The sequence below is a fragment of the Aethina tumida genome, chromosome 4 (genome assembly GCF_024364675.1).
Source record: "Aethina tumida isolate Nest 87 chromosome 4, icAetTumi1.1, whole genome shotgun sequence".
NCBI classification, from domain to species: Eukaryota; Metazoa; Arthropoda; class Insecta; order Coleoptera; family Nitidulidae; genus Aethina; species Aethina tumida.
This window is the reverse complement of record NC_065438.1, coordinates 18,547,755-18,571,843: the sequence shown is the minus strand read 5'-3', so window position 1 is coordinate 18,571,843 and position 24,089 is coordinate 18,547,755. Positions and strand designations below refer to the sequence as shown.

The 24,089-nt window shown below is 24.7% G+C and overlaps 1 protein-coding gene across 3 annotated transcripts in view; it reads left to right on the top strand.

Annotated features, from left to right (window-relative positions):
- The first annotated feature begins 1,616 nt into the window (after window positions 1–1,616).
- The window catches only part of LOC109602002 (TLD domain-containing protein 2), a 159,120-nt gene continuing 136,647 nt past the window's right edge, over window positions 1,617–24,089 (top strand). For 2 of the 3 annotated variants that reach the window (XM_049966576.1, XM_049966574.1), the window contains exon 1: window positions 1,617–1,951. The gene's annotated coding sequence lies outside the window, so the exon portion shown is untranslated. Of the gene's footprint in view, window positions 1,952–2,056; window positions 2,336–24,089 lie in introns of those variants that run through there. The other variant, XM_049966575.1, reaches the window with a different exon arrangement.

Here is a 24,089-nt window from a genome sequence, read left to right as displayed (position 1 = left end):
AAAATATTTAAATGTTTAATATTAATTACGATTTTGTTTCAGTTTTTTATTTACTCTCCATGTTTTAATGAGTATTTTTTGTTTTAAATATAAAAATGTTTAAAAATTTAAACTATTTGATTATTTCCTACTTGATTTTCTCATTGTTTTTATACATAAATTAAACTATTTAAATGTTTTATATTAATTACGATTTTTTTCAGATTTTTATTTACTCTACAAGTTTTAATGAATATTCATTGTTCTAAATATAAAAATAATTAAAAATTTAAATTATTTGATTATTTCCTACTTTAGAATCAATGAAAAAATATTAATTATTGAAAATTTTATATTATTCTCCCACTGATAAATAATAGAAAGAAATAATTGTAATTTGCAGATTATTTTTCACATACATTATTAGTATTAAATATTTATATAATTATTCTTTTTTTAGCTTTTTATTTATACCTAAAATTTTAATTATTATTTAAAATGTTTTAAATATATTATAATATAAGCAGAAATAAGATAATTTGTGCAAATTTTTACATTCATCATTTGCTTCATATATAAAATTAATCAAAATATCTCACTCTTAAAACAATTTAATCTACTGTTTCCATTATTGTCTAGAAATTTCAAGCAGATAAATACTTTTCATTCACTGAATTGTTTGTAAGAATAATGTGTATAATATCAAAAATATTAAAAAACTTTATTTTTAATTGATTAATGGTTTTAATCTAATTATATAATAAACTGAATTTTTAAATATATTATGAATCACATAATTTTACGACATGTAAAATATTGCAATAACTATATATATATATATATATATAACGTTTATGGCCAGTCAAAATAGAATTATGGGGCAGTAGAAAAATCAATTTATCTATATTTTAATGTTTACTGCTGTGATTATAATAAAGCTCATTTATTGGCCCTAAAAATTAATAAAATTTTGGTATGAGACAGCTGATATTTAAATTAAATTAAAATTGTGTAAGAATTAATAAATGGTCAGTATTCAAGAAGTATTTTCAAGTTGTCACCTACCTCTTTCTTTACAAATTTAGGTACTGTTATTGTTTTAAATATTATTTTGCGGACCATTTATTACTTTAGTACTGGGCAATTATTAATTTTATGGATAATTTCCATAACCATTTATTCCACCGATTATTTAAGACTTGTTAAATATTTATTTTTAATCTTATTTCCACTAACAAATTATTAAAACCCTCCATTAAAATGTAAAATTTTTATTTCAACTTATTCAATATATACCGGATTTGCGCTATTTGAATCATAGTTTGATCGTAAACGTTTACATTAAAAACGATCGCCCGTCAATCGCACTTCAATTCCAAAGCGGGGCTATATGGCATCTTCGCCGTCAGATTTATGCCAGAGATAGGATTAAGGTGCGGCCCATCTGGATCTGTCCGAACACCAAATCGGGGCATTTATCGTCGCGCAATTTAATCCATATTTGTAAGCAACGTTAATAACAATAATTTACGTGCGACGTTTAAAAATTAATCGATGCAACTCGGTGCGCAGGCCCGTGCCGCCGGCCTATGACAGAACGGCTGGAGTACTGTCAAAATTGAACTGAGTTTGTGTGTGTCGGAGGTGCAAGAAGTCGCCACAACTATCGATTATTTACGACCGTCGAGAGAAAAGTTTGAATAAAAATTTTTTACGGTTTTAGCGGTTAATTAAACTAGACGCCACGAAGCGTTGGGCTTCGCGTCCGCGACTCGTACGCGCAAATTAATATGTGATCATTGTCCCAATCCGGACCACCTAACCTGCTATGAGAATCGACGATTGATGTTTTATTTGGTTGTTAAATGTTCCGTTTGAATTCGTCACGTTACGTTCGTTCGCATTTGATGTGAGGGTATTTCCCCAGCACGGCAGATCAGCAACGTCTCAGGGAACCCACAACGACAACAATGTAAGTCTGGCGTGTGTCCCGATTTTTTGTTGTTTTGTTTTCCTGTTTTTTTTTTCCTTCATTTTTGTGCACGGCAATCGTTTCTCGGGTGCGTGTTGTTGATCCCCGGGCCGCAGGAAAACGCCGATCCGGCTGAAAGCTCAGCAAAAACGGCGGCGAAAGGGGGGCCCGCCGGCGACGACGGCACATTCTTCGTCGCCTCGTCTGTTAATCCAATTGAGTGTCCGTAGATTGAAGGCGAGTTATGTGCATCGGGTGGTATGTTGCTAAGGAGATGTATTGTTTCCTGATATTCAGCTGTTGAGGTCAAGGTCAGGTGGGGGGCGGACACCCCTCAGTCTCCAGCCGTTCGGTTTTGCGGAGCCGTCCCCGTCGCACAGCCCGGTTTGTACCACACAAATATTAATGCTCGATAAAGCGTTCCGTTGTTACTCTTCAGTCTGAAGGCACAAGAAGTGTGTGCCGGTCTAAAAAAACGGAAAAAAATTTACTTGTACGCACACAATTTTATTGACATTTTATTCAACCGGCTTCGTAGTCGTGCATAATTTCAAACGATGTGCAATTTGCTCGGTCGGTGTTGATAATCGGCGTACTCTTTTGAATTCGGGTCCAGACAAAAATTACACGAACTTGTAGAAATGTTGTAATATTTGTGATAAAAAAAATTATGCAACTCACGTATTTGCATATTTGTAATATTTATTAACACGTTCTAACCTTTGGAAGTTTAGTTTTTTGTGACTGATAACTTGTCTATTTTTTCCTGTAGGAAACTTCTTTTACCAAAATAAACGGAAACTGTTTTTTTTTTTTTTGGTAAATGAAGTTTCCTGTGTTAAATTACAGTAAATTCAATGTAAAATTGATGTTGTTAAAGCATTTTAAACATTCTATTTTCTTTAAGGTTCAATAAACAATTTTTAGGAAAACAATTGATTTTATTATTGTTTATATCTAAATGGAATCAACAGAAACTTAATTGTGGTTTATCCTACAATAACTCGACCACTGTCACTGTGGTTTTTAACCAATGATTATATTATTTACATTCATAATTTAGTTAAATATGTATACTTACTATACTCTTATCTTTGAAATATAATAATTTTTATATTTTGTAGTAGTTTTATTTAATTTTTTATTATTCTATTGTTGAAAATAGGATAAATTATAAATAATGACCAATTTAGAAGGTAAATATGCAATTTTAAATAATTATAATTATTTCGTTATTTAATTATCAGTAAAAAAAGACCATTTTCTATTTCCTTCATTTAATTATGTATCAATTTTTTTGTTTTTCTTGAAGTAAATAATTTACAAAAAAAAATAAATAAATAATAAACAATAGAAATTATTTTTGAATGAATATCTAATTAAACATATAATTTTATATTTTAAATGTGATAATTTTATTTGCTTGTGGTTGTTTTATTTAATTTTTAATTATTCTATTGTGAACAATTAGGGAAATTATAAATAATGTACATTTAGAAGGTAAATATATAATTTTAAATAATTATAACAAATTCGTTATTATAAAAAATGAACTTTTTCTCTTTGTTTTTCTTACAGTAAATATGCCATAAAAACTAATAATTTTTTTCCTTTCTTTTTTGGAAAAAAGTTTAACAATAAACAAAGTGGAATTTTAAACAAAATTTTGATTGAATATCGAATTAAATATGCATTTACCATACTATAATTTTATATTTGGAACTGATACTTTTATTGTACTATCTTTTTTGGACAAAAAATTTAAATAATAAATAAAGTGGAATTTTAAACAAATATTGCATTTCTGATTTAATATCAATTAAACATGTATTTACTATAATTTTATGTTTGAAATTCAGTTTTTATAAAAGTTTTATTTAATTTTTAATTATTCTCTAATATTCAATTTTAAATAATTATATCAAATTCGTTATTTATAAATCATTTTTTCTTTTTTTATTTAGTTATGTAAAAAAAAATAAGCTCTTTATGTTTTTCTAACAGAAAATAGAAATCTAATAATTTTTGTATTCTTTTTGGACAAAACATTAAATAATAAACAAGTGGAACTTTAATCAAATATTTATATGTATACTTACTTACTATAATCTTATTTTTGAATTTTTTTATTGTAGTTTTATTTAATTTTTAATTCCCTATTTAATTATGTATAAAAAATTATCATTCTCTATTTTATTTAATTATTTTTTTTATTTTTTTTTTGCAGAAACATTACCACAAAAACTAATATTTTAAATTATTATAATAAATCTAGTATTTAATTATTTATAAGAAATTATCATTTTCTGTTTTTTTTTATAGAAAAAGAATAATATTTAAATAATAAAAAAGAGTGTACTTTAATTTTAATTTTTGATTGAAAATCTAATAATGAATAATTTTATTTCTGAAAATTGACATTTTATTTTGTTGTCAACAATTTGAGAAATTATAAATAATAAATATTTAGAAGCTTTATTTATTTGAGTACCAAAAATATTTTTTTTTATGTTCGTCTTACAAGAAAATAAATTAAAATAATATACGAAGTAAAACTTTAAACATATATTGCATTTCTGATTGAATATCTAATTAAACACAATTTAAAATTTGACATTTTGAATTTTTTGTAGTTGTTCTATTCAATTTTTCATTATTTTGCTGAGAACAATGAAGGATATTATAAATAATGAATATTTAGAAGGTAAATATGCAATTTTAAGTAATTATGACAAATTAATTATGTATCAGAAATTGTCGTTTTTATGTTTTCCTTATAAGAAAATTAATAATTTCTGTTATTTGAGATAAAAAACATTATAAAGGAGTGTGTTGAGCTTCAGTAATTTTATTCTAAGTCATTTTAAATATGTCCTATGGTTTAAAATATTTTCTAAATTGGTGGAAAAGAAGAAGTAATTTTTTTAAATAATAACTATTTTAAATTTTGTATAATGAAATTAATAGAGTTAATTGAAATTTAATTATAATGTACATATATTAAAATAGAGAGACGTATTTTTAATTTACTGTTCAAAGTTTGGAATGTAATTTAAATTATTAGTACAGTGTGGTAAGTTGAAGTAAAATTACTGTAAAATATGTGTTTAAAACATATTTTATACATGTTTTTTTGTTGACAATTTTTCCACACATTCATAGAAAACATTTTTAAATAAAAAAAAAACTGTTATATTTTTTTTAGTTTTTAATTTACATTTTAAACAGAATTAGTCAAAATTTAATAGTGATTGATATAAACCACAAATCAATAGATGGATCACTTTTTTTTACAATTTTGACAATTTGGAATATAATTTGAATCATAAACTCATAAATCATAAATATTACATTTTTTAGTTAAATATGTATTTACTTTACATTTGAATTTTGATATATTTTTATTTTTTGTAGTTGTTATATTAATTTTTTATTTGTGAACAGAAATTATAATTAATGAATATTCAAAAAAGTAAGTAAGCAATTTTAAGTAATTATAGTCAACTTGTTATCTCTTTAAAATTACCATTTTATGTTTCCTTTATTTAATTATGTATCAAAAATGATTTTTTTATGTTTTCCTTACAAGATAATAAATTTACACTATACGAAGTCAAACTTTAAACAAATATAATAAATTTTCGTTTTTATGTTTTACTTATAAGAAAATAAATAATTTCTGTTATTTGTAATAAAAATGTCATGGATAAAAAGTAACAAACTTTTTTATACAAAAACTATTTTAAATTTTGTATAATAGAATTTATTGAAGTTATATATATATATATATATATCCTCTTTTATTTTACTGTTAAAAATTTGGAATATAATTTAAATCATAAACCCAATGAAATTTCATTAATTATTTTGTTAAATATATATTTACATTTGAAATATTATATTTTTTATTTTTTATAGTTGTTTTATTTAATATTTCATTTGTCAACAGTTGGAGAAATTGTACATAATGAATATCTAGAAGGTAAATATGTGATTATAAATAATGATAAATTTGCTTTTTAATTATGCATAAAAAATTTTATGTTTTTCTAACTAATGACAATTATAAAGAAACGTGTTAAGTTGCAATATATTTACCATAAAAGAGATATTTTATATATGTTTCCTTGTTTAAAATATTTCCTAAAATCGTACATAGAAAATATATTAATAACTATTTAAAATAATATTTCATTTATTAAATAAAATTAATAGAAGTTTAACTGTGTATTTATCAATCAATGTTTTACTTTCAGAGTATAATAATTTTTATTTAAGTTTTGCTTATGCCACTGTAAACAATAGGGGAAAATTATAAGCAATATCGACGGTAAATATGCAATTTTAAATGATTACAACAAATTTGTCCTTTAATTATCCACAAAGAATTACTCAAGCTTTAATAATTTCACCACAAAATAAACAGGTAACCATTATTATTAAAGACTGCCATTAACTTCCTTATGTTTATGATGCTAACTTCATTGTAAGTTTCCTAAAAGGCAACTTCTAGGAAAATATTGCGTCTTTTAAAAACTTTACACAATATTTTAGTGGGTAAAAGAAAATTTCCTCTAACAAAAATAAACAAAACAAATCATTCCGGAACTTTCTCAACTTACTCGGGATATTTTCTAAGACGTGCGGACACGATTTGCGACCGATTCTCGCGGAAAATATTAAATTACCCCTTAAGTGAACTCCAACCACTGCGCCGCCCTCGATCCTATTAAGGCCGCGCCATTAAAACTCTTTAGACTTCGTTAATTTTCATATTTTTTTAACGATGTTACTTAGTGATAGTTTTTTTTTTCTATTTATCTGTTGTCAACTATGGGAGAAATTATAATTAATGAACGTGTAAGGTAAACATGTAATTTTGAATGATTATAAGAAATTTGTCGTTTAATTATCTACGAAGAATTGTTTAAGTTCTAGTAATCTTTAAACAAGGTAAACAAATATTAGTCGTTATTTGGATTTGTCATCACATGTTGCACAATCAATAAAAAAATATGTTTGTTTAAAAATGTCACAGTGTTCGTGTTTTAAATTGTGTTAACAGTAAGTTAAAAATAGATCCATTTATTTTATAATAAATCACATACATAATTTAAATTATCTATCTTATAAAACAGGTTTTTTAATTAATATATGCTTTCTATTTACGAATTTAGGAAAAAAAAATTATACAAGAAAACATATTTATGTGTCAACAGCTACTTTACAGTAAATTCTTCTTCATATATTTATTTGTATTTTATAATATTTAATAGTATTTAATAATAGTAATTTTAAGTCTCCTATAAAAAATAAAAAAGATATTTTTATACAAAATTATTATTATTAAAAATTAAAGATATCACATATAAAAAAGTTATAATAAATACAGTGGTGGTAGTTATTGTGAAAACCTTTTAAAATGTTAAAATTTAGCTCTTTGTTTTAATGTGAATTGTTAATTAAAATAATATTAATTTATAATTGTTGTTTTATACAGTATAAGGGGGCCTACACCAGAAGAATTAAAGCATCCCCATAGCATAATTGAACCGCGACCATTTGTTATAAAATAATTAATTTCAGTAATTCAATAATATGTTTTAAGATATACAGTGGTGAATATTATTAGAGTAACTTTTTAGAATGTTAAATATTTTAGGCATAACTCAATTCAATGAAATAAAAACTTTTTTCATTCTTATTTTTCTCATTCTATTTTCTATGCTACTAAATATTTTTTAAAAATTATTAAGCTTTTTTATTTTTCACATAATTTTGAAGAAAAAAAGGAGGATGTTCAACATAAGCAGAATCATCATTTTTTTATAAATTAAATTTAGACTCGTCACTAAAAACTATTGGTCCCCACTGTTCTGTGGTCTAGTGAATGTGATCCAAAGCAAATCAAAATTGGACTTTCACATTTTTAGTTGAAACCAGACCAAAAACTTTATTTTCACAGATATAAAAAAATGATTTTAATAAAAAATATACCAAATATTGTCAAGATAAATAATATATTGACTTAAATACAAATTTAATTGGTAAATTATAAGGAAATATTGATTTACCTAATAAGTCAGTGGTGTTAGACATTCTATTGATCATCGTAGAAACTTTATTTTCAGAGATATAAAAAAATGATTTTAATAAAAAATATGCTAAATGTTGTCAAGATAAATAAAATATTATGTTAAATATATATTTAATTGGTAAATTATAAGGAAACATTGATTTATTTAATAAGTCGGTGGTGTTTGACATCCTAATGATCATCGTAGAAACTTTATTTTTACAGATATAAAAAAATGATTTTAATAAAAAATATGGCAAATAATGTCAAGATAAATAATATATTATCTAAAATACATATTTAATTGGTAAATTATAAAGAAAAATTGATTTACCTAATAAGTTAGTGCTGTTAGACATCCTAATGATTATCTTTATTTAAAGTTTTAATCGTTTATTTATACAATTATAAACAAACCTTTCAAGCATAAGAATGTAACAGTAAACTGAAATGTTCGTTTATTTTTCATTCCATCATAACAACAACATTAATGACAAAAATTAGAAATAAAAAAATTTTTTTCAGGGTCACTCCCATTAACAATATTTTCTACACACATTCGATTAGTAGTATCAGTGATATGACCGACGACCTTCGCCATTTGGCCACCCGGTACAGATAAATTAGAGGTGGACGTTCTAAAAATAATATGTTAAAGCAATTTTTCAGCACGTAACAGTAAACCGCGAGTTGACCAAGATAATATTGCACACACACACATAAAACTAGAAACGCTTGCGGAAACTGCGGTGTATCGCATTTAAATATGAAACTTGTTCTCGAGCCTGAATTTGCATTTTTATAATGTTATGCGAAACGGGTCGCGTATTATATCTTCCGTTTAAGTAAATAACTTCGTCGCATAAAAATATGGAAATTAACGTTTCGCTAAGGAGTTTTAATGGGCGGATCTTAATGGCCGTCGGGGTGGTTCGTCACGGGGGGTAATTTAATATTTTTTTTTCAGCGCGAACGGGTCGCGGAATGTTCCGGGAAAGTCGAGAAAGTGCTGGTTATTGGTTTTGTGTTTCCTTTTCACTTCTGGCGAAAAATTTAAATATCGAATGTTCAGTTGAACACGTATTTATCACACTTTTACTTCTGAAAAATGGTACTTTTTATTTTTTGTAGTTTTATCGGAACCGGAATTGATTTTTTTTTCTTCATTTCTTTAAGGTCTCGCAAACAAGCGTGTACTTAGTTTTAGGTGAGAAAGGCTGCACCCCACACTTCGCCAAAACGGTATAACAATTACATGGGAATTTCGGGCTCATTTTGGGCTAATTTCGGCCCAAAAGTAAAAATTTTGGGCTCGAAAAATAACCGCTTTTTTTTTAATTTTAAAGTGCGGGGTGTAGCTTTACCGTAAAGCTACACCCCGCACTGAGTTTCAAAGACTGGAGCTATCGAATCAAAAAATTTTACATGCATGAATTTCGGGCTCTTTATAGGCTCACGAATGGTCTAAAGAAAAAAAAATGTAGCTCAAAAAGTAACGAGTGATTTTTTAAATTGTAACTTTTCTACGTACTTGCACTTTTCTCATTGACATTACAGGGTTAATTCTGTTGATTCCGAAGTGTTCTTGGTATTGGAATTTCGTGCTTTTTATGGGTTAATTTCGGCCCAAAAGAAAAAATTTTGGGCTCGAAAAATAACCGTTTTTTTATTTTTAATGTGCGGGGTGTAGCTCTACCATAAAATTAGACTCCGCCCTGAGTTTCAAGGGCTGGGGTTATCAAATCAAAAAATTTTACGTGTAGGAATTTCGGGCTCTTTATGGGCTCACGAATGATCAAAAGAAAAAAAACGTAGCTCAAAAAATAATGGGTGATTTTTAAAATTTTAAGATTTCTACGTACTTGCACTTTTCTCATTGACATTGCAGAGTTAATTTTGTTGATACCGAAGTGTTCTTGGTATTGAAATTTCGGGCTTGTTTATGGGTTAATTTCGGCCCAAAATTTTTTATTTACTATCGAATCAAGAAATTTTATATGCAGAAATTTCGGGCTCTTTATGGGCTCATGAATGGTCCAAAAAAAATGTAGTTTTAAAAATAAAAGATATATTTTTTTTAAATTTTAAATTTTCTATGTAGAGGTAGTTTTCTCATTAAACGGTTAATTCTATCGATTCCAAAGTGTTTTTAGTATTAAAATTTCGGGCTCTTTATGGTCTAAATTTGGCCCAAAGATAAAAATTTTGGACTGGAAAAATAATCGACTTCTTGTTTAATTTTCAAGTTCGTGTGTGAGCGTTTCCTTAAGCCGGTTGGATATACCGAATTAAAAATGTTCACAGTATGTGAATTTTAGGCTTCTTATATATTAAACAAAACAAAGCTCCAAGTAGTTATTTTTTATTTAATATCAAGTAATTCTATGAATTTTCAGTAAGTGAACAGCTTACACACAAACTAACTTAAAAATTAAATGAGAGATTGATTATTTTTGAAAACCAGAATTTTTGCTCTTTGCTCATAAATTTTAGTACTAAGGACATTTCCAAATCGATAGAATTAATCGTTTAAACTGCCTATACTTAAACTTAAAATTTTGTGCCCAAAATTCATGCAATATAAAAATTTCGGATTCCATAGTCTCAATTTCAGAAACTCTATGTCGGATCTACCTTTTCGATAAAGCTATACCTTTCCATTTTAGTGTTATTTTTTGAGCCCAAAATTTTTGCTTTTGAACCGAAATTAACCCATAAAAAGCCCGAAATTTCAGTACCAAGAACGATTCGGAATCGACAGAATTAACCGTATAATGTCAATGAGAAAAGTGCAAGTATATAGACAACTTAAAATTTAAAAAATCACTCATTATTTTTTGAGCTCCATTTTTTTTCTTTTGATCATTCGTGAGCCCATAAAGAGCCCGAAATTCCTACACGTAAAATTTTTTGATTCGATAACTCCAGCCCTTGAAACTCAGGGCGGAGTCTAATTTTACGGTAAAGCTACACCCCGCACATTAAAAATAAAAAAAAAACGGTTATTTTTCGAGCCCAAAATTTTTTCTTTTGGGCCAAAATTAACCCATAAAAAGCCCGAAATTTCAATACTAAGAACACTTCGGAATCAAGAGAATTAATCCTGTAATGTCAATGAGAAAAGTGCAAGTACGTAGAAAAGTTACAATTTAAAAAATCACTCGTTACTTTTTGAGCTACATTTTTTTTTCTTTAGACCATTCGTGAGCCCATAAAGAGCCCGAAATTCCTGCATATAAAATTTTTTGATTCGATAGCCTTTGAAAGTCAGTGCGGGGTGTAGCTTTACGGTAAAGCTATACCCCGCACTTTAAAATTTAAAAAAAAAACGGTTATTTTTCGAGCCCAAAATTTTTACTTTTGTGTCGAAATTAGCCTAAAATGAGCCCGAAATTCCCATGTAATTGTTATACCGTTTTGGCGAAGTGCGGGGTGCAGTTTTTCTCACCTCTTAGTTTTGGTCACAATTTGTTTTATTCAATAATTTATACTAAACGTTTAACTCACCAAGAGTACCAAAAACAATTAAGGGAGTTTGAAAGAAGTAGAATAGTGGGCCTGTATGAAGCAGGAATTTTGGTATTTGATAAAATCTTATTCTATTTTTATGTATTTTTTATGTATTAAATAGTTAATTATGAATAAATATTTATACTCGTAAAATAGTGCGTTTTAATTCAGAACGTTGTTTTCAGAATGAACAGATTAAGTCGTATTAGATGTTGAGATTCAATTCACAGATCTAAGCACTTAATCCATTTAAGAATTTTATCAAAACTATTATTTGTCGTGGCATTTATCTGTTTGTCGTCGTAATCTTGATAAATTACACAATACCTTTACCACATTAAAGCCGTAGTAAAACTAAAAATTAAACTCGAATATCGCCGTGAGTCGCATCAAATCCTCATTTTCCTCGAAAACAACAGCCGGAGCACAGATCTCCCTTCATCCGCCCGGATTCGATTTACCTCCGGTGTTTCCGTTTTAAAGAGCGCAACCTGAAAATAAAGCGCCGGTCGCGAAAACCTTTATGCGAAATTAAAATTCCGGGCTGGGCCATTGTCGGTTTTCCGAGAGAGAGATTGTACCAAATTTGATTTACATTTTAATTTCCTCGTACCGCCTTTCGTCCTGAATAATTCGCGGTGCGCCCGAACGAATTGGAACACGCGGACCGTTCTCAATTTAATATTAAAATTAAATGTTTTTTGTTTGTTGTTTCGCGATTGGAACAATAACGGAGTGGTTGTTGCAACATGTTATGTGATGCTGCGATAGCTAAAATTTTGCACGAGATTCATAATCGCATCTAAATTTAGTTGTTTGTGTGTTGCGACAGAAATAATAAAATAAATACAATCCCGGCATCAAAACAGATGCGCAGTCCTTGAAAGTGTTTAAAAGCATTATTAAAAATAGATTATCAAATACTCGGTAAACAAAAAATAAATGATGAACGGATTCGGACGAACAACAGCATCGTTCCGATGTTCATCCTTCGGCAAGTCGATAAATCCGAAGTTCGTAACTTAATTAGCCCTGTCGACTTTTTCGGAGGGGGTCGATGCAAATAAAAAAAAAGGGCAATCGTCATCCCCTGAAGCGTCGTTGACGTCCGGAAGGCAGTTTCCAGGAAACTTTATCGGCACACGTTTTCCGGGTTACCCGCCATCGATTTTCGCTGCCTTTTCGTCGAATTCCCTCCGCGTTGTTACCCGGATTATTTTCTGGGAACGTTCCGTTCCTGAGAAATTCGGCGGAGAGGAATTCGGATTTGTGCACCTGGAGTTCGTCTTTTTCTGTGAGCTTCTCGTAACGGTTAAATGAGGCTGAAGTTTCGGCTTGTTTTGATGTTCTAACTTGCTGAAAGGTTTCTTATGTGATACCTTCAGCGTATTTTGTTTTATACATCTTAATCTTGGTAAATAATTTCATTATTATCTGTACCTTCGCCACAATAAAAAATATTAAGGTATTCCCTTTAAAAAATACATACATTATTTTTATTAGAAATATTATGAAAATATTTGTTATAAGGAATAAACCCTTAGTACAGATTTATTTTGGGCCGTTTTCTAGATTTATTATCTTGAAATTTACTTTATCTGCTCAAAATTCTTGAAACTGTCAACTGGTACAGAAGTTTTAGTTTATTTTATTGTTCTTGATGTTTTCTCACAGGCGCATTCGCCATTTTTGACAATGTAACATTGTAACATTTTCTTTAGAAACTACATAAATTTATTATTTTTTTAGAAATATTTCTCTGAAAAATTTATTATAAAATATTTGATTTCTTGCATCAGGAGGGAACAACTCTCAGTAGATATTTGGTAAATTCTTTGGGTTCATTTTCAGATTTCTCAACTTGAAATTTATCATTTTCTGCTCTAGTTTCTTGAAACTGTCACCTGGTACAGGAATTTTAGTTTACTTTAATGCTGCCGATTTTTATAGAAGATTGGAGAGTTACCTCACAGGTATTATAGAATTTTTACATCTCACTTTAGTAAATACATACCTTCATTATCACTTGTGCCTTCGCCATTTTTGACAATGAAACATTGTAATATTTTCTTTAGAAACTACATAAATTTATTACTTTTTTAGAAATATTTCTCTGAAAAATTTATTATAAAGGATTTGATTTCTTGCATTAGGACGGAACAACTCTCAGTAGATATTTGGTAAATACTTTGGATTCAATTTCAGATTTCTCAACTTGAAATTTATCTTTTTCTGCTCTAGTTTCTTGAAACTGTCACCTGGTACAGGAATTTTACTTTACTTTAATGCTGCCGATTTTTATAGAAGATTGGAGAGTTATCTCACAGGTATTATAGAATTTTTACATCTCATTTTAGTAAATACATACCTTCATTATCACTTGTGCCTTCGCCATTTTTGACAATGAAATATTGTAACATTTTCTTTAGAAACTACATAAACTTAGTACTTTAATGCTGTAGATATTTCTAGAAGCTTGGAGTGTTATCTCAGAAGCGTTACGTTAATTTTAACATCTCATTTTGGTAAATACCTTCATTATCACGCGCATTCGCCATTTTCGATAATGCAACATTGTAACATTCTAGAAAGTACATAATTTTATCACTCATTTAGAAACATTTTTCTAAAAAAATTGTTATAAAGGACTTGATTCCTTGCATTAAGAGAGAACAAACTCTTAGAAAATATTTGCTAAATTCTTTGAGCTCATTTTCAGATTTCTCATCTTAAAATTTATCATTTTCTGTTCTAAATTCTTGAACTGTCAACTGGTATAAGAATTTCAGTTTACTTTTAAAGCTGTCGATATTTCTAGAAAATTAGAGAGTTATCTCACAGTCATTACAGAATTTTTACACCTCATTTTGGTAAATATCTTCATTATCACCGACTCCTTTGCCATTTTTTGACAATATAACATTGTAACATTTTCTTTAGAAAGTATATAATTTTATAACCTATTTAGAAACATTTTTCTAAAAAATTTATCATAAAGGACTTGATTCCTTGCATTAGGAGAGAACAAACTCTTAGAAAATATTTGCTAAATTCTTTGGGTCCATTTTCAGATTTCTCAAATTAAAATTTATCGTTTTCTGCTCTAAATTCTTGAAACTGTCAACTGGTATAGAAATTTCAGTTTACTTTTAAAGCTGTCGATATTTCTAGAAAATTGGAGAGTTATCTCACAGTCATTACTGAATTTTTACACCTCATTTTGGTAAATATCTTCATTATTACCAACTACTTTGCCATTTTTTGACAATATAACATTGTAACATTTATATTTATATTTGTTATGAAGGACTTGATTCCTTGCATTGGGAGGCAACAAACCAGTAGATATTTGTTAAATTCTTTGTGTCCATTTTCAGATTTCTCAACTTGAAATTTATCTTTTTTTACTCTAAATTCTTGAAACAGTCAACTGGTAAAGGAATTTTAGAAACTGAGGAGAGAATTTTTATAGCTCAATTTTTGTAAATATTTTCACTTGCGTCGTCGACATTTTTATAGATAGAAAATAAATAAAGTATAAATTTATTGTCGTTATAAAATATTTTCCGGTAAAATTTGTTATAAAAGGAAAGGATGTTTTGTGCTGAAAGGGAACAACTTCCTAATAAATTCCTGCGAAATTCTGTAAAGCGATTCTCGGATTTCTCCACTCAAAGTTTCCTGGAACGGTTAAGTGGTCTCAGCTTATTTTGATGATTGTTGAGGTTCCCAGAAGGTTTATGTGTCATACCTGACAACAGTCAATTTTGTAACATTTCTTTTAAAAGACGTCCAGATTTACTGCATCCTATTGAATATTTTCAGTAAAATTTGTAATAAAGAACCGGCTCTATTGTATCGAAAGCGAACATACCCCTAATATAGTCCCGAACATAAAAGGGAATCGATCGTATCTCTCCCGCGGAAGCATTTTTCTCGTTCCTCGCAACGGTCGATTAGGCGGCGGCATCTTGAGGGGCGCGGCCGGTAAGTTCAAAGTTGAAGGCGGTGGGGTAATTAATAAAAATCGTGCGGTAACAACCCAACCGTTGACGCCGCCCACCTCGCAAGGTTGGGCCTATCGATCGCGATGGTGGGAAATAGAAAAAAAAGAGGAAAAATTGATGGGTCCGGATGTGTGTCAATGTGAAAACGGGTTGGGGGCCGGGTGGCACAGTTTCGCCGCCGGCCGGGGGCGGCGACGAGTTCAGTGCACGAGCACCCGACGAACGCTTGTTTTGTTCGGTGTCGAGGTTGCGTTCAATGGTATTGTGTGGATCGCATTTCGATTGTGTCCAGTTACAATTTCGACATAGTAGAGGTTGTTGAAATTGGTTTATTAAGTTTTTACCAATTTTAAGAACAAAATAATTTAATAATCCAAAAAAGTTTTTTAGTTATATTAAAATTAATTATTTTTTATATAAATTGAATGTTAATATTTTTATCTATTATAAAAATATTGGTGAAATTTATTGACTTAAACAAATAAAAAAATGAGAGTTCATAATATAAGAATATTTACAAAATTGTTAACAGTGATTTAAATTTAAATCTTCGTAATCTTTATTCCAAAGTATTTAATTTATACTAAGAAGTTGTTTTTTGATAAAAGTATTGTAAAATTCATAGCCAGAAATAATTTAAAAAAATGCGTTTGTTTATAATAAAATAGCTTTACAATATTAACATTTTAAGTAAGAATTAATTTTAAATTTTTATTTTCGGATTAAAAATACAGTTTTTAATAAGAATTATCATTTTAATTAAAAGATTACTTTCTATTGTACTTTTAAAATTTATTATTTACAAAATTATCAGGGAATATATTTATAATCTTAAAATCGAAATTCAAACTTGGTGATTTAAATTTAACTTTCAATTAGTCCTTTTTTAGTTTAAGCAACATTAATATTAAACAAAAAAATATTGCTACAGTTTGTTGCTTTTCAAATTTTTCAAAATTATCAAATTTTTCAAAATTATCAAATTTTTCAAAGAATTTAAAATTTTTCAAATTTTTCAAATTTTTCAAAATTTTTCAAATTTTTCAAAATTTTCAAATTCTTCAAATTTTTTAAATTATCTTTCAAATTTTACAAATCTTTCCAATTCTTAAAATTTTTCAAATTTTCGAGTTCTTCAAATTTTTCAAATTTTCAAAAACTTTCAAATTTTTCAAATTTTCAAGTTTTTCAAAAAATTTTCAAATTTTAAAATTTTTCAAAAAATTTTCAAATTCTATAATTTTTTTCAATTTTTTTAATTTTTCAATTGTTTTAAAAATTTTGTAAATTTAATTTCATCAAAATTTACAAAATTTTGGAATATTTCAAAATTTTTTTTCAATATTTTAAATTCAAATTTTTCAAAATTTTCAATTTTTAAAAATTTTTAAATTTCTCAAATTTTTGAAAATTAAAATCAAATTTTTCCAAATTTTATAAATTTTTCAAATTCAAAATTTTTTTAATTTTGCAATTTTTTAAAAATTTTTAAATTCTTCAAATTTTTCAATTCTTTTAAAATATTTTAAATTTAATTTCTCTAAATTTACGAAATTTTCGAATTTTTCAAATTTTTTAAATATTTCAAATTCTTTAAATTTTTCAAAATTATCATATATCTCAAATTTTCCAAATTTTTCAAATTCTTCAAATTTTTCAAAATTTTATAAATTATTTAAAATTTCAAAAATTTTCTAAAATTTAAAAATTTTTCTAAAATTTTCAAATGTTTCAATTATTTTTAACCTTTTTAAATTTAAGTTTTTCAATTTACAAAATTTTCAAGTTACTCAAAAATTTTTCAAAATTTAAAATTTTTAAAATTTTCAAATTTTCCAAAATTTTTTAAAATATTGCAAATTTTATATATTTTTCAACTCTTTCAAAAGGTTACAAATATTTCAAATTCTTAAGATTTTTCAAATTTTTCAAAAATAATAAAATAAAAAAGAAAAATAGTGAAAAAAATGGAAAATTGAATAATTAGAAATTGTGTCAGTTCATGTTATAGTAATATCCGTATAACATTGTTAACAGAAAGTTAAATTTATATCTTCAATATGTTTATTTCAAAGTTAATTAATAAACTTTGAAAAATTCTTTTTGGCTTTAAATTTTTTATATATATATAATTTTAAATTGTAAAAACCAAAGATTATCATTATTATTGAATGTAATATTTATTAAATTCGTTTTGTTATTTCATAATGAAATAATATGTTGGAATCTTTGATTAAAAAATTTATTGTTTTTAAAATTGTTATTTTAATTGTGTCACAGAAAATAACGATGCTCCTATTGTACTTTGTAATTTATATTTCATTGCCTTTATTTGTTGTTTACACAGCCTGCAAAGCATAGAAATTACATCCAAAATACAAGATAAAAGAACATTATGCATTTTTAATAACTGCGATAACATAAATAACGTACACATGTACGTTCGTTATCATTTCAAACACCACCAATTCCCGTTATTTGCTCCAAAACAAAAACAAAAACAAACATCTGAACCGACAATTTCGCGTTACCCTCCGCAAATATTTCGCCATTGACATCGATAAAAGGACGATTTACGATCACAATTCGACACGAACCTTCCCATATTACGAGATAAACGTATTTTCAAGTAGGTCGTCGTTTGAAAAGCCGCACGTACGAATTAAATTTGAACAACCGTGCCGTACGTTCGACGCCGGTTCGCTCACTTGTGTTTTGCATCGTCGCCGAATTCGAATCGTACGATTATTTGAAAGTGTGCAACGATTTTCGCATTCATATCGTTCGTGGTTTTATGGCGTTTTCGAAATTGAGAGAACCATCGATGACGGAACGTGTAAGTACCCCGGATGGCCGTTTCGATTCTATTTTCGTTGTTGGTTTAATAAACGGGGTCGAAATGTGATTTGTGTAAATTTCATGCGGCAACAACAATGATAAAACCGTTTAGGAGTCTGCTGGTACATCGTCGGCGGGTTTTATTGGCATTTTAACTGCTTGACATTTTCGGAATGAGTGTTTGTGGGTCGTTAAATGAATTAAAATTTATGGGGGACGTTTAGTGTTTGTGAAATTATCAGTTAGCTTTACAGTAAGACGTAATTACTTTCGACAATTTACGGTTACGAATGTTGGAAAAATTGTAGGTGACGTTTTTATTGATCATATATTGTGTTTTAAAAGAACAAAGTGTTAGAATGTATAAAATACTTTCTAGTAAGTTCTTTGTTTTCATTTAATTAGGTTTATTTGATAATCAGATAATTGTGTCTGTAATATCTATGAAAACTATATTCTTTTGAAATTTGCTACCTGTACTTAATTAATTATTAAACTTTAAAATTTCTAAAAAATGTTTGTAACTCTTTTATTTCAAATGAAAACCATAGTTAGATTTGTTTATATGGAAAAAAATACAATCAAATTAAATTAACAAAAAAATAAATAAGTAAAATAAATTGGCAACTTAAATTTAGAAAACTAAAAAAACTTAAAATTGACGATTAAATAAAAAGAAAATAAATTTTTAGTAATGTATCTTTATAATTTAATTTATATATAAATAATAGTTATAATAAATTTCAGTTTGCAATTCAAATTTATAAAATTAAAAAAATGTATAAGTTAAAAAAATTTAAATTAAAAAAATTAATTATAAAAAATTTAAAATTTACAAATTATATATAAAAAAAAAAATTAAAGTGGCAATTTAAATTTATAAAATTTAAAAAAGTAAATTTGAATGTTTAAAATATTAAAAAATTAAAAAAAGAATGTAAATTTAAATTATCTCTTTAAATGTATTAAATTATATAATTTATTCATAATTATAATTTAATCTTGAAAAAATAAGCTTATAAATTTAAAAATTGCATATTAAATTAAAAAAATTAATAATTAAAAAGAGAAATTTAAATTTATAAAATTTAAAAAATTAAGCTTAAAAGATTAACATTTATCAATTAAATCTAAAAAATTAAATTATTAATTTAAACTTATGAAACATAAAAATATAAACTAAACAAAATAAAAATTAAAATTAATAATTGAAAATAACAATTTAAATTTATAAAATTTAAAAAAATGTCAATTTAAATTTATAAAATTTAAAAAATTAAACTTAGAAGATTGAAATTTAATCATTAATTTAAAAATATAAACTAAACAAAATTAAAATTTATAGAATATTAAAAATTAAAAAAAAAAATAAAAAAAAAATGTAAAATGTACTAAATAAATGACAAAAAAATAAAATTATTAATTTAAATATATAAAATTTAATAATATAATCTTGAAAAATTGTAGAAAAATAAAATATTAAAAGATTAAAATTTTCCAATTAAATAAGAAAAAAAAGAAATTAAATTATTAATTTAAATTGATAAAATATAAAAATTTAAGCTTGGTAAATTATAATAAAAAAAATTAAAAAAAAAAAAAAAATATTTAAGTCCCTACATTTAAAAAAATAAGTTTAAATTATTAAAAGTAACCAATGAAATTAAAAAAATTCTTATTTAAATTTATTAAATTTTAAATTAACATTAGGAAATTAAAATTTCTTAATTTTATTTTTTTAATGTTGTATGAATATAGATTTATAACATTTTAAAAAGTAACATTAAGAAATTAAAATTTATCAATTAAATCAGAAAAATTTAAAATATTAACTTGTATGAAATTAAAAAAAGTAAATAAAATTATTTAAACTCATAAAATTTAAAAAATTAAGATTAAGAATATAAAATTTGCCAATTAGACAAGAATAGAATCTATAAACAATAAAAATTATTTTTTTTTTTAAATTTAATTTTCCAATTAAAAAGTAATTTATTAATTTAAATTAATAAAATTTAAAAATTTATGGTTGAACAATTAAAATAAAAACAAAAAGTTTATGAAATTTAAAAAATTAATTACTTATTTTTTACTTACTGTTAAGTTTAAATACATAATCTTAATGAATAAAATAAAAAAAGTAAGAAAATAATTAAATTATGTTTAACAATAATGAATTTATAAAATATAAAAATTTAAGCATAAAAACTTAGAATACAGAAAAAAAAACATTTAAGTCCCTAAATTTAAAAAATTAAATTTAAATTGCTAAAATTAACAATTGAACGTAAAGAAATGAGAATAAGAAATTAAATTTACCAATTAAATTAAGAAAAAACATTAATTTGTTTTTAGAAATAGTTTGTAAATATATTCAAATTGTAATAAAATAAAATATCAATAATTTATTAAAATCTGTATTAATTTTGATAATTTAAACTAATTCTTAATTATTAGTTTAAACATAAATTAATATTTTAATTTGACTAAACAATTTTTATTTGCAATTAAATTTAAGGTTCAAAATATTTCAAATTTAATAAATTCATTTTGTAATGCATATTTGATCCAAAAATATATAAAATAAATAATAATAAGGTGTATAAATCCGAAATAATGTTTCAACATTTTGAAGAAAGAACTCTGTTGTGGCACAAAGTAATTTAAAAACACTCAATTTTTGATTCATTTCTGTTAAAATGCTTTTGAATAGTCTATAACATTTACAAACCTTCTGGCTTTTGTTACGTGTTGCACATTTTTTAAAATTATTAAAAATGAATTGCATCAAGTTAAACTTACGTTCATCCGAAAACATAAAAGCCAATTAAGTTTATAGTAAAACGTGTTCACGCATTTTGATCGCCCGACCGTATGACCGGACTCCAACTACGGCGCTTAATTGTATTTGATATATTTATTAAACATTTTTTAAACAAAACAATCTCGACCCGTTTTGCAAATTTTAAAACAAAACCAAGTACGAGCGGGGCCAATTAGCATTGTCCCGGATCCTGAGCGGAATAAATCTTATTTAATAAAGCGATTTCCTCACTCAAGGCGAAACGTCACATTTTCCGCAGCTGTGCGGAAATTTTAATCAGACGGAAGATTCTAATCTCCGAGGAAATAATTAGAGGTTCTGTGTTTATAATTAATGTTGAGACTTAGCGAAAACATGTGATGTTAATATATTTATTTTTAGTATTTTTTAGTATTTTTAGTAATGGGTTACTCATTTTAAAAATATATTTCAAATTTTATTATCAACAAACAAAATTGAACGGAAACGAGGGAAAATTTGCCTTAAAATAGAAAATATTTTGTACATATTAACCGAAAATTTTCCAACATTTATTACAAAATAAGGTAAACAATCAGTGAAATAGTATTAGGTGGAAGAAGGTTGAAATTACCGCAGAAACTTTACCAGAAAATGTAGCCAAGCTACCGACAAGCAACTTTACAAGTGTACAGTGTCGAGTGAAAAAATAAAAACTAAACAAAATGAAAATTAAGTTTAAAATATTTAAATTTAAACTTATAGAATATTAAAAATTTAAAAAATATAAAAGATTAAAATATACCAATTAAAAAAAAATAATCTTTCAAATTTGTCAATTAAATAATAAAAAAATTATAATTAAATTAATGATTTAAATATAAAAAGTCAAAAAATTAAAATTTACCAATTAAATAAGAAAAAAAATTTATAAAATATAAAAATTTAAGTTTGGAAAATTATAATAAAAAAAACAGATATTTAAGTCCTTAAATTTAAAAAATTAAGTTCAAATTATTAAAAGTTACCAATGAAAGTAAAAAATATTAAAAATAAGAATATAAATCTAAAAAATTTAATAATTGAATGAGAAAAAAATTATCTACTTAAATTTATATAATTTAAAATTGATAAACATAAAAAAATTAGGTTTGAAAAATTAAAATAAAAAAAATAATCTTAAAAGATTAAAATTTTTCAATTTAATAAGAAAAACAAAAATATTAATTTAGATTTATAAAATTTAAAAATTTAATCTAAAAGAATTAAAATAAAAAGAAATAATAAAATTTATAAAATTAAAAATTTTTAAGCTCGAAAATTATGATTAAAATATATATAGCAATTTAAATTCATAAAATTTAAAAAATTAAGCTTTGAACATTAAAATTTTTCAATTTTATAATAAAAAAATTAACTAAAATTAGTAATTTAAAAAGAATACTAATAAAAGATTAAAATTTAGCAATAAAATAAGAAACGAATTAAATTATTAATCTAAATTTATAGAATACAAAAATTTGACCAGAGACAAAAAAAACACAGTCTCTAAATTTAAAAAAAATAAGCTTAAATTATTCAAATTTATCAGTGAAATTAAAAAAAAAAAGTAAATAAAAGTATATAAATTTATAAAATTTAAAAAATTAAGATTAAGAAATTAAAATTTACCAATTAGATAAGAAAAGAATCTATAAACAATAAAAATTATTTTTTTAAAATATAATTTTTTAATTAAATAAGAAAAAAAAATAAATTATTAATTTAAACTTTGAAAATATAATAAAAAAAGACTGACATTTAAGTCACTAAATTTAAAAAAGGTTAGTTCAAATTATTAAAAGTTATCAATGAAAGTAAAAAAAATAAAAATAAGATTATAAATATATAAAATTTTAAAAAGTAACATTAAGAAATTAAAATTTACTAATTAAAAGTTGTCAAATTACATTTATAAAATTTAAAATTGATAAACATTATTAATTTAAGTTTGAAAAATTAAAAAAATATACTAAAATTACTTAAAAAGAATAATAATAAAAGATTAAAATTTACCAATTAAATAAGAAACAAATTAAATTATTAATGTCAATTCATAAAATACAATAATTTGACCTTGGAAGATTAGAAGACAAAAAAAAGACAGTTCCTAAATTTAAAAAATTAAGTTTAAATTATTAAAATTTATGAAATGAAAAAAAAGTTAATAAAATTATGTAAATTCATAAAATTTAAAAAATTAAAATTTACCAATTAGATAAAAAAAGAATGTATAAAAAATTATTTTTTTTTTAATTTCATTTTCCAATTAAATAAGAAAAAAGAAATAAATTTCCATATAAACTTATAAAATTTAAAAATTCAAAGTTGAAAAAGTAAAAACAAAAAAGTCGTAATATTTCAGCTTGAAATTTATAATTAAAAAAAGATTTTAGTTTATAAAATTTAAAAATTTAATTGCTTACTTTTTACTAAAATTCAAATACTATAATCTTAAAAGAATAAAATAAAAAAATAAGAAAATAATTATACTATGATTAATAAAAATGAATTGATAAAATATAAAAATTTAAGCTTAAAAAAAGAATACAGAAGAAAAAAACATTCCCTAATTTTAAAATAGTAAATTTAACCAATGAAAGAAAAAAGGAATAAGATTAGGAAATTAAAATTTATCAATTAAATTAAGAAATTAAGATTAATTTGTTTAACTGTTAAAGTTTGAAAGAATTTGGACCAAAATGAAATTCGAACAAAGATTTTAAGTATGAACAGAAGATGTAAGGTTGTAATTCGTAGTAGATTTTTTTATTTTTTATAAACATCAAATATTGTTAATTTTTATTTTGTTTAGATAAACAATATTTTTTAATAATATAATAATAATAATATTTTTTGTAATAATTATAAATACAAATATATTTT